Source organism: Ambystoma mexicanum, chromosome 7p, assembly GCF_040938575.1.
Source record: "Ambystoma mexicanum isolate Mex_15411 chromosome 7p, UKY_AmexF1_1, whole genome shotgun sequence".
Lineage (NCBI taxonomy): Eukaryota > Metazoa > Chordata > Amphibia > Caudata > Ambystomatidae > Ambystoma > Ambystoma mexicanum.
The window spans coordinates 86,937,136-86,950,881 of record NC_090939.1 but is presented as its reverse complement, the minus strand read 5'-3'; the positions used below and the strand labels follow the sequence as shown (position 1 = coordinate 86,950,881).

The following is a 13,746-nucleotide window of genomic DNA, read 5'->3' as shown; positions in this document are numbered from 1 at the left end:
TTGAGGGTAGCTGGCCCGCCCGCCCAAACCCTGTCTCCGCCACTGGTACTCCCCTGCTAGGTATCTTTTCCCATATTTGTGTTACAAATTTCATGTACTTGAGGTGGAGCGCCCGGTATACTCCCCTGCCAGGTATTCCTTCCCTGGGGTCTTGTAAATCCCCTAAACATGTTCTCTGCCCATGGTGCTCCTTCCACCAAGATTTCTTTTCTGTTTCACTGTCCTTTAGTATAGCACAGTTGCAATAGTTCACTATGCTTCTCCTTTCTTTGCTTAAGATATTACTTGCCCCAACTTTCCCCACATTGACATCCCATATATGTGGACTTGTCCACGTTTTGCCTTTGTACTGATTTCTTTAATGTTCATTTGCTCAGGGTTATACTTGTCTCAACGTTCCCCACATTGACATCCCATATATATAGGGACTTGTTCAAGTTTTGCCTTTGAGCTTTATTTGGTCGGTATTCAAATATTTCGATTGCCTTTGTCTGGTTACATGCCTGCCGGTATGCCCCGGGTCGCCAATGGGCAGACCCACTGGTGTCTTGCAGGATTCCCGACTTGTGGCACGTAGCTGCAATGGAACCTCCTCTCTGGGATGGCCTCTGTTGCAGTGCAGATCTTCCTTCACTGTTCTAGGTCTCTCCGCGCTTCCCTGCCGTCTTCTTCCACGAACTAGACCAAAGGCTGCAGCTTCTCAGCATGACTTTGTTTCTGATAGCTCTGCCGTTGCTCCCAAAGCTCCAACGGTCTTTCCACAGAGCCGGCAATATTTCTTCTGGCACCACGCCAATAAGCTGCTCCCACAGTAGCAAGCTGCTGTCTGGCGATTCCTGTGACCTACGCCAGCAAAGTCCTGCTCCGTACTGCTGTCTCTCCAACTCTGCCCTTCTCTCTGGCTCGGCTCTGAGTATCGAGTGCAGATACCATTTTTAAATGTCACGCACACTCGAGATGCACAAGGCATATTGAATTTAGTATCTCTTTCAATCTGTACTAACCCCTGCTTCCTCTTCCTCGGCTCAGTGCTTGAGGCTTTATGGGAGTTGAAGTCCATTGAATTTCGATGATTTCCAAAAGAATGTTATTTTACTTAAGAAAACGTGAGGATCAGGAGTTGTTAAGCGTGTCTTATGTGTGTGTGTGAGAGGTATGAATGGATTTTTGTCTAGAACGATCTGCAGGAAGGGGTTGTTGTATTTTACATTTGGAGGATTTTGGATGGCGACAACAAGCCATCAAGAACTTAGGAATTATAAGGTCTTTTTGTCTAGAAAGAGAAGAATACTGTGTATCTCCTGATGTGGTCACCGCCTTCCCCCGATAATCTCCTCCCATGTGATCCTTCCCCATTGTAACACCCCCAGCATCAGGATCAGGTAGCGGCTGCCGTCCCTTGGCCACATGGGAGGAAATCTTTGGCAGGGAATCAGTGATGACTCCACGGGATTCATCACAATGTGCTCCTTTGATAACTGGGCTCAGGGACACTGCCTGCTGTGCAGGGGTCTCTGGGGGAGGGCATTTCTGGCCCTCATAAAGAGAATCAAAGAGAGGCTGGGTCCTCTGCGTCTCTGTCCTGGCAGGAGGCAGTATCGGCTCGTCTGACCCTAATACACATTCCCTTCCACAGCAGAGCTGACTCACAAGAGCTGACACATATACAATAACAATTGGTTTATGGCGACCACAATCATGACATGATATGATATATTTTATTTGCATCACGCTCATGCACAAGTGTTATCATGACTATCGCCATGCACTATGTCTAAACTCAAGCAGATCTTATTCTCAGAGATTACCCTCCCGCCATCATGGGGTGCTCATGATCGTCGTAGTTTGGGCACAAGGGGATATCTTAAATGTTGCCCCTGTGCTGCAGTGATTTTGCTGTCACTGAGGCGGTCGAGTGGGCATCCTGTGACCTTTGAACCTGCTCTGCGCCACGAGCAGAGCGGTTTATGGTCTTTCCATCTAAAACTTTCCAACGGATGTTTTTGCATCGAAAATTATCCATCGCAAATGTTTGCATCAAATGCATTTTTTTGTACTTCTTTTTTGGGGGGGTTCCCCCCCAACCCCCCTGTTTTGTTCCATTAAAAACCCACCCCAACGAAAATTAACCCTTTACCCCACGCATATATGCATTCGATGCATATTTTTTTGATGGATAAGTTTAAATCGAAACATTTTCGATGGAAAGACTGGATACCGAGCAGAGCGGGTGCTGCGGATCAGGCTACTGATGTAGCAGGTTACGACAAAGGGGGATCTGATTAGTAGATTACCCTTTTGGGGAAGGAATCACTTGCATCATTTTAGGTACTAAAAATCAAAAAAGCCAAGGCTTTGCACCCTTGCCAGGTGGCAATTCCTCACACCAACCATACATATGGTATGGTTTGTCACAGTAAATCCCTTGCAGAGATAATTCAGACACATGCACACTGATCCAACACACACATGCATGGTATCATACATATATGCACCACTAGACTCACTCAGTCATTCATGGCATGCAGACACACAGACAGTGCATTACATTCAAATGCATTTATATATACACATACATAAACATATACATACATACATAATAAATACATAGATACAATGCATACATAGAAAAACAACACTTACCTTTTCTTCAAAACATGGGCACCGCATACGGGCAGGCAGCATACGTGATGAATTCCAGTGCGCAGCGCCGGCACGTCCAGGCGTTCCTGGGCATGCCAGCGCCACATTTAGCAATGCCAGCGTGGGTGCCACAGCAATCATGTGAGTGGCGCGCGCTGCACTCGTCGGCATGTCACTCACAGGGTGTTTTCTTTTTTTTATAGAAAGGCTAGCGGCCAGTGCTGGCGAACTGACCTGTAGCGCTGATAATGTTAAAAAAAAAGACTGTAGGGACATCACTAGATTACGAGGTTGTGTAATCTTGTGAGATTTTGAGTGGGACTGAGCCAGAGTCGCGAAAGGCGTGAAGGAAGCTTTTCTGAACGCGCCAGAGCAACGGAGCAGGGTCATCTCCTGGCGCTCCTCCTGATCAGAGACCTAAGATTGCCCCTGTGCATAATGGCAGCCCAGGACACTGTTGTACAGCACCATATGTACTTCCTTGCTTATGGACATTCAGGGAATCTTGTTCTCTGTTAATTGCAAGTTATTACTTTGACAAATAAAGTTGTCAACCACGGCTGGCTGATTCCTCATTTATTATACCACATATTTGGCGACGAGGCTCAAGATTAGAACCTGCGCATGCAAAGAGCAACTCTGCCCCGCTGAACCCGTCGGCCCTTTTTAAGCGAAGTCGCGCTATCTGGGATGGATGGGGATGCAGATCTTACTCTGACACCAATAATCAGACCTACTCAGGAAGTTGGCAAAACACAACTGTTTTTAATTGCAACTGTCTAAAACAGGGAGTAGAACGTGTGTCAATGGACAACCCACAGCATTAGTCTCCAAACAGTTCTTTTATAGCAAAAACGAGTCATATGTGACGTCATGCTACATGGCAAAAGCATCTCTTCTGGGTGTGTCATTTCTGCTTCATATGACGTCACCAGTCTTCTCTTTAATTCATCTTCACACTTCTTTCGGAACTTCCTTCAGAAGACTGTAATTTCTCCGCAGGTACATCCTATAGGGTTTTCTCGAAGGATACCATGTTTCAAGGACTCTTCGCGCTATAGGTACCATTACTGGTGTTGCGCATGTCACAATATCCGGTTTCCCACATACAGGCAAAATGGGGGTGGGACTTCCGGTAGAGGCACTTGGCTCCTCCTCTACACTGCTGTTTCTTCAAACACCAGGTAGGCCTGCAATGCCATGGCCACAATGGCATCCCCTGTTCACGACTTATGTGGAAGCACTAGGAGGTGCGGGGTACACAGAAGCAAGGCGCAGAGCTATGTTACTAAACACGGTGGGTGTCACAAGTCAAAGAGTGTTTGCAGGCCTTACACCCGAAGCAGGGGTGGATGAGAATGATGACATTTACAAAGAGGCCATCAGAAGAATTATTAAGCGCTTTGCCAGCATAGAAAATATTGTGCTGCACAGGATATGTTTCTATAGTCGCAAGCAAGAAGCGTCAGAACCCATAGATGACTACATTACCAAGCTGTGTGAACTAGCTGCACTGTGCAACTTTGGCAATAATGCAGAGGGAGTGATCTGCGACATCTTAACAGTCCACACCAACAGCAGAAAAGTGCAAGACAAATTTATTTTGGAAAAGCACCTCCATCTGGAAAAGGTCATTGAGATTGCGAGGGCTGAGCAAGAAACCGCAGGGCGATGCAAAGAGTATGCATGAAGCTCTGGTCCAGCAGAGGTCGAGGCGATCGCCTTTAGGAACAAGAGGGAGAAACAAGCGACCAGCGAAAAATAAGGGAAATGGGAACAGAAGGAACCACTAAAGGATCACAGATGCACCAGCACCAAACACTTAGCCAATGACAGGGAATGTCCAGCGAGAGACAAGGACTGCTCTGTGTGCAAGAGAATCAGACACTTTTCACTTTTATGCAGGTGGCAAAATAAGAAATTTACCAACATTAATGCTGAACATAACATTGAAGGGGAATACTCTTCTGAAGAAGAAGGGAGACCCACAGTTTTAATGGTTAACAGCTCACGAGCCAGGAGGGAAAAGCGCCACTGCGCAGTCAGGGTGAAAAGCATGGAGACAAGAGTCATGGCTGATTCGGGATTCGATCTGACCATACTGCCTCTACGTACTTACAATGAAATGATGGGCACTGAAAGAGTTGAAGTCCTCAGCACAAGCCACAAATCAACTGTATTCGGACGTGCATCACTAGACCTAGTAAGGTATATTAATGGAACAGTGGAGTTCAAGGGACCAGAGACCACCACAAGAGTATACTTCACACATGAAGGCCCCGCAGTCCTCGGATGGGACGACCAAGCCAAGCTCAAGATCAAATTAAATCCCAGCACGGAAGATCACGTTTTAACAGTCAACACAGGAGGAGTGCCGGTAGTGAAAGAAGACGTTCCTAAACTGTTTTCAGAAGGGCCAGGGAAAACCAAAAACTTTGTACACCAGATAATGCTCAAAACAAATGCAGTCCCCATTAAGCATAAAGTACGGCCGGTGCCAGCGACTGCCGGGGAATACTTAGAACCAAGCTGAAGAAAATGGTGAACGAGGGCACCATTGAAGAGGTGGAAGCCTCAGAGTGGCTGAGCCCCATCGTCCATATCAAGAAGCAAAATTCACAAGATATGAGGGTCTGCATAGACCTGCGCAGCCTCAACTTGGAAGTAATCTCACACAGCTACCCACTCCCCTGCATAAATGAACTCAGCCTAATGATGAAGGAAACCTGTTTTCCAAGCTGGATATGATGAGATTCATCTCCACAAATAATCAAAACCACTCACAGAGTTCATTAGCCCGTTTGGCACATACCAGTTCACAAAGATGCCTTTCGGTTTGTTGTCCGCAGCATTTCAGCGCATGATGGACATAGTACTGCGCGACATAGGAAACGTGTTCTACTTCCAGGATGACATACTGGTCTATGCCGCAGATGAACACACCCATGATGTCACTCTCAAAAAGGTCCTTACCAAACTACATGATGCCGGAGTCAAGTTGAGATACGAAAAGTGCGTCCTGAGGGCAAAGGAGGTCGAATATCTGGGGTACAAGATTTCCTCCCGGGGTATAAACACCAAACAAAACCTGGTGTAAGCCATTGTCAAGGCTCCGGAGCCAACCAACAAGGCGGAAGTTAAGTCATTTTTAGGACTTGCAGAATATTACGCCAAGTTCATCCCCAATGTTTTGGAAATCATGACGCCACTGAGAAGTGTACTAAAAAAAGGCGCAGAGTTCACTTGGTTGGAGACCCAGAAGGAGGCTGGAGGGAACATAAAGAGATGGATAGTGGAAGCACCGTGCCTACAGCCGTTCAATCCAGCGTGGAACACAGTCATAACCACAGACTCCAGTGCATGTGGTTTAGGTGCCGTAGTCACCCAGAAGAAAGGAGATCCCGAACACGTAGTGGCATTCACTTCTAAAGCCCTGTCTGCGGCAGAAAAGAATTACTCTGCAGTGGAGAAAGAGAGGTTAGCCTGCACATGGGCTGTTGAGCACTTCAGGACTTACGTATGCACCAGTGGATGTGCGCTGCCAAAGGGGGCTGGCAAGGGTGGGAACGGCCAAGGTGCCAAACACCATGTACACTTCAAAGGTATCTTATCTTTTGCGCAGGGGTCATTGTTTACATGCCCTCCTCAGACCCTGTGTCTCCAGGCAGGATCCCCTGAAGGAGGCAGCGCCCCTGCAATCCACATAAGTGTGTCTCCCTTCAGCAATGTTCCGGCCCTTGTCTGCACGACTCAGGCCCATCCATCCCCCCTCCATTATCAAAGGCAGTTCGCACCAGTGGATGTGCGCTGCCAAAGGGTGCTGGCAGGGGTGGGAACGGCCAAGGTGCCAAACACCATGTACACTTCAAATGTATCTTAAGCGCAGGGGTTATGTTCACATGCCCTCCTCCGACCCCGTTACACGCAAGTACAACGAGATGCATGTAGACCACCACTCGGTAACCCCAGGTTCAACACTAATATTTAATTAAAATGCTGTCTATGTGTTATATGAATTGTAGCGTCAGCTTCCGCATCCCATTTCGAGCTGAACATACTCCATAGCACTAACCTCTGAATATAATTGTGGCTAGTTTTCATGTGGTTTTCTCTGTGTTGCCATTGTTTCACATCTGTGTTCATGATTAGTTTTAACGCGGGGCAGAATTAATCGGTAAAATGATCAATTTTAATAAAGATCGGCTATTGAGACACATTTCTGTTATGTTTTCCAAACAGCTACATTGTGCCTTTCTGCGATTGTCATCGATTCCAGATCCTAACAGACAAGTTTTTCAACCGCCAGCTGCAGATACTTTTGAATGGCTGGGTCACAGTGACCCTTTTTTGGGATTATCGTCACAGGCCTATATGCCCTTACGCGGTACCAGTGATAAGGAGCAACCTGACATCGTTTACGGTGGACTAGCGCCAAGCTGATGTCCAAGCCTTGCGATTTATAGTGCGTCTGATGCACTTCTTATACCTACCCAAAAGGAACACCGCGTCACTCACGACAAACATTTGTGAACCAAGAAAAAAACAAGAAAAAATAAATAAATTACCCATTTCATTGAATATGGCAATCGCCAGATGTTGTCGGAGCGTTGATTGTTAAATACAAGTACTTTAAATATTGTACTGTTTTGCTATTTCCTTTTAAATTATAGTTTTGTATTCCAAATTGTGACGCGCTGTGTTGTGGGTTGATGTGTGTTGATTTCCGGGTTCTGCTTCACGTCACGCAGGTGATGACTGGGCGCGTTTGGCTACGCTGCCCAGTAACAGCATGGAGATAGGCAGAGAATAGCACTAGGTTTGGTGATGTCAGCCTCAGGGGCGGGGGATATGATTTAGTGCCGCCAGGGCAGTCCACCTTGGGCGATGCGGCAACTGATCAGATTATCACAAGATGGCCACACCCTGCTGCCTGATTTTGCATGTGTACAAAAGAGGAAAACTACGGTAAGGTGCATTGGAAATGTTTGTGCGATCAATCAACGTATACTTAAAAACACATGCCCAAACCCTTGGTACAATAATATTTTTGAGCGCACTATTCTTTTAACACCTATGGAAAAATTAATGGGATCTGTCAACAAACACATTTCTTTCAATGTGTAATAACTTTTGAACAGTTGGATGAATTTCACCCATATGTTCCATTTGTCAAGTGGGTGGTGGTGGCCGAGATATATCAAAGATATATCAAAATAGTCAGATGGTATTACTGTAGAAAAGCAGATTGTTAGGACACATATGTAAGGTTCCTCAGGTGATCTTTATTCTAGTTACATGTTAAGTTGATACAGCAAACCACTGGGTCCCATCATCCAGGCCAGGCTGCTCCAACTGCTAACTCCTGGAACCTTCACAACAGCATTCACACCCAAACATTCTCTCAGCATCATCATGCACCCGCATTCACTCCAAGCACTATACAACACATCTCCCTCCTTTACACTCACACACAAATCCACGAAAGGAAACACACAAAGGACACACTAACACAGCATCTTTTTATAAGAGGGATGCAACTCAGAAAAGGCGGGGAGCATCCTCCCCAACATACTCTGTTTCTGTACACGGAAGGCAGCCCCCCTTTCTACACTTCTAGCATGTAGAAATGTGTTCACATCCCCATCAACTAAGGTTTCTGAAAACATGCACAAACCCTAACTTTGTACAGATTCACTCCACTCACTCCCACATATTATATGGAAGGCATGGCACCCCTCCCTGGTGAGACACCATTCCTACACACACACTCCGGAAGGCGCAATCCTCCTACCTGATGGGACACTATTCCCACACACACACTGCAGAAGGCATGACTCTCCTACCTGGTGGGACACGGGACAACATTCCCACACACACACACTGCAGAAGGCATGACCCTTCTCCCTGGTGGGACATCATTCCCATGCACACACTTCGGAAGGTGCAACCCTCCTACCTGGTAGGACACCATTCCCACACACACACACACACACTGCGGAATGCATGACCCTCCTACCTGGTGGAACACAATTCCCACACAGACACTGCGGAAGGCGCGTCCCTCCTACCTGGTGGGACACCATTCCCATTGGCCCCATAGAGCACATCACACACACCCTCTGTGTCCTCCACTGGCTCCTTGTCAGGCGACAGGCTACCTTCAAAGCTATGTGCATCACCCATCGTGCACTGCACAAGACAGGCCCAGAATACCTACAACACAAGCTCGCCCCTTACAAACCCAACAGAAACGTGAGATCAGGCATTGCACTCCTCCTAGTTACATTACTGTAGATTTCTTCGAATACCATTTCACCTAATGACATTTCACTGAATTTATTTCACTGAACAAGGTAGGTGAAATTGTATATGCGTAATGCATAATAGGTGGGGTGTGGGGTAAGGGTACAAGTTAGGCTAGGGAGGGGCGAGGGGAGCAGCGGGGGGTCTCCCCTGCATTATAAAAGAAAAGTAGAAAAAGTCAAGAGTTCATTTCGTTTTTCGGAGAAATGGATTCGGTGAAATCTACATTAGGTGAAATATTTTCTAACAAATCACATAAATACTCCTTGTCACCCCTTCCATTAAATCGACCATAATAGGAGATCCCCCTTTTTCATCCAAGCACCCACAATATGGAACGGGATTAACCTTAGCATCCGCCGCTTAGCAGATCACCTTGCCTTCCGGAATGTCCTCAAGACCTGGCTTTTCCCCCCTGCATCCTGACAAACACATTCCACTTGTCAGGTTAATTTGACCCCCTGTCGTATAGGCTGGGGCATCAATGAGTCCCTCAAAGAATGTACTGAGCAACGCAGAGAAAGGACTCCAGCAGACCACAGGGCAAGATCTCTGCCATGTCAACGAAACACAAGAAACCAGCCAGGACTCACGTGTACCTATCACCTCTGCCATTCGATTGCAGCCAAGTCTCATGACAAAAATTCGGTCTACCTAGACACATAATCAGTCTCCTGGACTTGCATACTCTCCTGACAACCTCACATCACCCATCCACAAGCCAGCTCGGCCTGGCTCGCTAGCAGGGACTTGGCCACCCCTAACAACCTTCATATTGGCTAAAATGCACACACGCATTCTAAACTTCTCTGACGAATCTTCCATACCATGGACTTTGGTCCCCCCAGGGTGTTCACCTACAGCGCTTTGAGGCCATATCAATTGGAATAGGTGCTATATAAATGCCATATTACATTACATTACATATATGTATGTTTTAGTCATATGCAAGTCATACAGAATAATGCTCTCTGAGCAGCAATTAACATTTTCAAACGGGACCACATCTATTCTGCCAGGAGAGCGGCACACTGGCTACCGATTCAGGAACTGATTATCTTTAATACTGTGTTCATTAATCACAAGTGCCTCTCCAACCCTGATCCCCCACCTCTCCCAAAAAATCTCCAAAGCCCTCTTGTCAAGGCCAACCAGGACCCCATATGCTCACCGCCTCCACCAGCCTAAAGTCAGATGTACCAAAACGGGAGGTTTGAGCTTCCCCTATATCGCAGCTAAGCAGTGCAACTCTCTTCCTCTCTCCCTGAGAGCTGAGCCTTCACATTGGGTATTCTGGAGATCCTTCAAAACATGGTTGTGTGCCTACGCAGGGATCCACACGTATGTACTTTATGACTGATCTGCCAACTTGTATGTCCATTGCAAGTAACTGGTCTGTGTAACAGCGCCTTGATTCCCGTTGTGCGCTTGTAAATGAAATAAATAAATAAGTAAATATAGGACAGCAAAGATAAAAACCAATTTGCATTGACTTTTCCCAAATTCTATTGCTAATAACTTTTAACATTAAACCGATTTGGATGAAATTGTCCACATAAAATATCCACCGCAGGCCCATTTGAACTGGTAAATTTGGGGAATACCCAATAGATGGTTCAAATGTTATTAAGAAAACAATAAAATCTGTTTTTGGACAACTCCCATCAATATTTCCATAGACAAAAGGTGCTTCCCCATAGCGAGAAAATCGATTGACAGATTTGCATTTAATCTGATACAACTTGGGCACAAAACGCTGTCATGTGCCTTTTGTTGGTCTGCGGTAAAACAATGGGCCTCATTACAAGTTTGGCGGTAGCCTTGCCAGTAAAACCGGCAGGTTGCCGCCAAACCTGCAAATTTCTCCGGCCCCTGGCAATGGGGAAATACAGGGCCATTACAACCCTGGCAGACTCTGTATTTCACCATTGCCTGGGTCCGGAAACTTTTACTCCCCATTCTCACTTGAGGCCCATAGGGCTCAATGGGAATGGGGAGGTCGAATGCACCGGCACCATTCAGACATGTTCTGCTAGCGGGTGCAGTTCTGCCCGCCAGGTCCGAATTGGCAGGTGAAAATGTATCCGCGAGCAGAACTCATAGTTTGCCAGTCCGGTAACTATGGTACCGGCAGGCTTACCAGTATCGTAGTTCCCGGACCGGCAAACTTGTAATGATGCCCAATGTCATAGTTTTAAAATATTGCCCCGCGGACCCAAAATACTTCTTCATATATTTCCCATGGTGCATTGCAAAAGTGAGGCTTTTCAGAAATGAAAAGTCACCACTTGTTTTCCTCGATACGAGCGAGTCCCGTGGTAATCCTGAGGGATGTCAAAAAGAAATGGTGCTCAAAATTATATATGGAGGACGGAACAGGTGGTTTTCTAAGAAGGTAGGGGACAGGGGAGGGGGGAAGGGTCACATGTGTAGTGGAAGAGATAGCAGTGGGCTAGGGTGGCCATTTGTGCCAGAACGTTTTCCTCTTGCCAGGGTAATCCTGTGAGATTTTCACAGAAATGTCACAAGGTCGTGCTCGAAAAAAATACAATGCCACACAGACCAGCGAGAGAAAGGGGGTGACAGGAGAGGAACAGGGAGGATTTACACATGTGGGTCCTGGAAAGAAGGAGGGGGGCATTAATTGTAGTGCGCGTGACCATTCCTTCAGTAACCCACTATCTTTTTGTTCCATCAATGTGAGCTGTTTTCGCAGTAAAATCACAGTCATTTTGCAGTAATGTCCCAATAAATTTACGCAGGAACAAGGGGAGGGTTCAAAAGATCTCCTCCTTCTTGCTCCTCCAACATAACCAACACCACTACACATGACTAGGGGCTAGCCACACTACACAGAGAATTCATCTACTGCTCCTAACAACACCCTAACAACTCTAAAAGACTCTGGAAACAACACTAGAGGGGGCACCCATGCACATAGTCCATAAATCCATCAACACTACACAAATGCACACTAACACAATATATTCAAAACCTAACAGCCATCCATAACTCTTGACCCCTATGGATACAACTAACCAGTGCACACGACCACAAACCTCACCCTAACATCACACGACACACACACCCAACACAAACACTAGCACACATCCGAGGCACTGAGTCCTACTCATACAGTTACAGCAAACAGGGCCTCCCGAACCAGTTCCCACATGCAAGACAGCGGTCACAGACGCCAATAACTCCTGGTTCTGAACTTATCCTATCCCCACTAACACACCCAGCTCTCTTCTCTTGATGAGCCACATGAGTGGCTAGAGACTGCCCTTGAGTGGTAGCGGTGCGCGGTGTAAATCAACATAACATAACAAATTTATGCTCCAAAATGTATGTTCCACAACTCTCAGACTCAGCAAAATCCTTAGGCTTCCACCTTGACAGCAGCCGGTCCCTCCAGAAACACATAGCCAAGAAGGTCCAAATAGCCTGAATCAGAATCTCTACCTTTTGTAAAAATCAAACCCTTCATCCCGCCGTAGGACTTCCGGACCAGAGTGCAGGCCCTTTGGGGTTTCGAACATCGATGTGGCAAATGCTCTTCTGACAGGGCTGCTCGCTTGGCTCCCCTAAAAGCAGTCCCCCATGCTGCAGCGCGTCTTATTATCCTACTGATGAAAAGATGGAAGATGAAATTAGGAACATGCTGGATCATTTGCAAAGTCATAACTGTTATACATTTTATGAAAATGACAAAAATGTGCCAAAGGGCCATGCTACCTTGTACGGAATTGGTGATCAGTTTACCTAATTCCCTATGAGCAACTGAAACCGCATATCTATTTCATATGGCCGGGGGCTAGTATAATTATGACGTTATGAGACATAACTAGTTTTTGCCAAAAAGTGAGCTGAGAACAAAGCAGTGTAATAAATGCAAACAGACAGATGGTGCTCTCTCCCCTTGAACCAATCATGCCAGGGGGCAGAGAGAAGAATGATAAACTGTCCTATACGAGCGGCAGGGATAATTACAGGGTACTCCGCCTAGATTGTAAAGTTAGTGATGTCATTCATGCTATATAAGGGGGACTGTACTAGGATAGAGACACACCAAATTCCAGGGAGACAGGAGAAGGAGGACGCAGAGAAGGCTTCTGAACCTTACCACCTCTGAGAGTGCAGTGACCAGACCCCTTCCCTAGCTGTCCAGAGTGTCCTGATATCCAGCTGGCTTTCCTGAATCCTAAACCAAGGCTTGCTTTGTAAGTAGCATATACCCCAGCCCTAAATTGCATAAGCCCTTCATTTTTGTGGCATTGCATACAATATTTCCCCATTGGAACCCCCACTGAACCCCCCCCATTGAAAAACCCAGTTGAAAACTCCATTGAACCCCCCCAATTGAAAACCCCACATTGCCAGTGTAATTCAGTCACCTTCCCATAGAAGAATCTGTTATTAGCCTGTGCATGTTAGCATATCTCCCTTTGGTAAACCTCTCAGTTGTCTGTATAAATCCGTAGTATTATTTCCTCTTAAGTAAATCAATTAATTCCCCTATTTGAAATTCACGGATCAAGATTGTTGAAATTCGAAATCAATTATTTTAGTCATTAAAGTATTGCCTCAAAAGAATTAGTCTCCTTGTAACTGAAAACCGAATTTGTCCATGTATTGTGTGCATTACTAAATGAAGTCCCACTTGCATCTGTAATATTACATCCCAAAATCATGGTTCCATTGAGAGCAATCCCTTTGCCGAGAAGTCTACCTGTTATGTGCCTTTGTTTGTGTCATTGAAAAACGATTTCCCTATTGTAAGTTAAACCCCTTCACTGA

At 46.2% G+C, this 13,746-nt stretch overlaps 1 long non-coding RNA gene across 1 annotated transcript in view; it reads right to left on the bottom strand.

Annotated features, from left to right (window-relative positions):
• The window catches only part of LOC138526508 (uncharacterized), a 50,138-nt gene extending 37,569 nt beyond the window's left edge, over positions 1–12,569 (bottom strand). The window contains exon 1 of the long non-coding RNA XR_011283595.1: positions 12,412–12,569. This is a non-coding gene — a long non-coding RNA (uncharacterized lncRNA). The remainder of the gene's footprint in view (positions 1–12,411) is intronic.
• Positions 12,570–13,746: the final 1,177 nt, after the last annotated feature.